Genomic DNA, 1,141 nt, shown 5'->3' with positions numbered 1-1,141 from the left:
TCTGATCCAGACATAAGAATTGCAGAAAGATGAAAGCCAGTGGCATTTCTCTTTCCCCCGCCTGTTTATAGCTTCTTGTCAAAACTTGCTTGTCTGGCATAATTTCTGTGCATAAATGGGAATATTTCTCCCCAAACTCCCTCCTGCCCGGTGCTGATTCCCACCGTGAGGCGATTTAAATTCCTGCAGCACCGCTCTGCTCCCCGCAGAAGGCTGCCAGGCTGCGGGGTCCCATCACCGAGCATCCTCGGGGGGGCTGGCCCTGCTTTTGGCACAGGGGGACCACCCGGTGTGTCCCCCCCAGCTCCCCGAGTGTGTCAGTGAGACAAAATGGGGCTGCCAAGGCTTCCTGCACCCTCCCCAAACCAACCCTGATGGATTCAACACGGAGCCCTTGGTGCCGGCGGGGATGGAAAGCAGATGTGATCCCAGGGCGGTGGGGTGGCTCCAAGCAAACCGTTGCCCCCGCCGCTCTTCCACGGGATGGTTTTTAGGGGTTTTTCACTGCAGATTGGAAAGGAAGTAAATCTCTGAAATATCAGTTTCCCAGCAAACCATCACTCGCAGGACGCTGCCTCCCGGCTGGGATTCACCACACCCACCAAATGCCATCGAAGGGGTCCCCATGGCCCTGATTTCAGCATCCACTTACCCAGGGGAAGCAGAAGAGCCTGATCCACACCCCAACACTGTTTTTTGGGGTGATCCAATCTTTCGGGGCTGCCCCATTGTGGGCACGCACAAGCCTTGCTCTCAGGGCAAGGTGAAACCCGCCTGGGAAAACCGCTCAGCTCTGCCAAAAACACCTTCTGCGTTTTCTTTGGCACAAGGTTTTCCCCAGTATCCAATATTTGTGGTCCCAAAGCTGCTTTTTAGTTTCCCCTTTGGCCCTGGAGCAGCACTGGGACGTGGCCCTCGGGTTTTATCCATGAATCCCTCGCTGGGCAGGATTTTGGCGCTCCCACCCCATTCCTGCTCCTCTGCCATCTCCGGGATGAAGGAGGGGGGGGTGGGATGGGGCTGAGAGCCACTGGGCTCGGGGGGCTGGTAGCAGACCCCTGGATGCCCCCCCAAGCCCACCATCACTCCTTCCACTTCCTTTTTTTTTTTTTTTTTTTTTTTTTTTTTTTTTTTTTTTTTT

This window comes from Athene cunicularia (genome assembly GCF_003259725.1).
Source record: "Athene cunicularia isolate RWA chromosome 15 unlocalized genomic scaffold, athCun1 chr15_part1, whole genome shotgun sequence".
Classification (NCBI taxonomy): domain Eukaryota; kingdom Metazoa; phylum Chordata; class Aves; order Strigiformes; family Strigidae; genus Athene; species Athene cunicularia.
Note: the sequence above shows the minus strand (reverse complement) of the source record.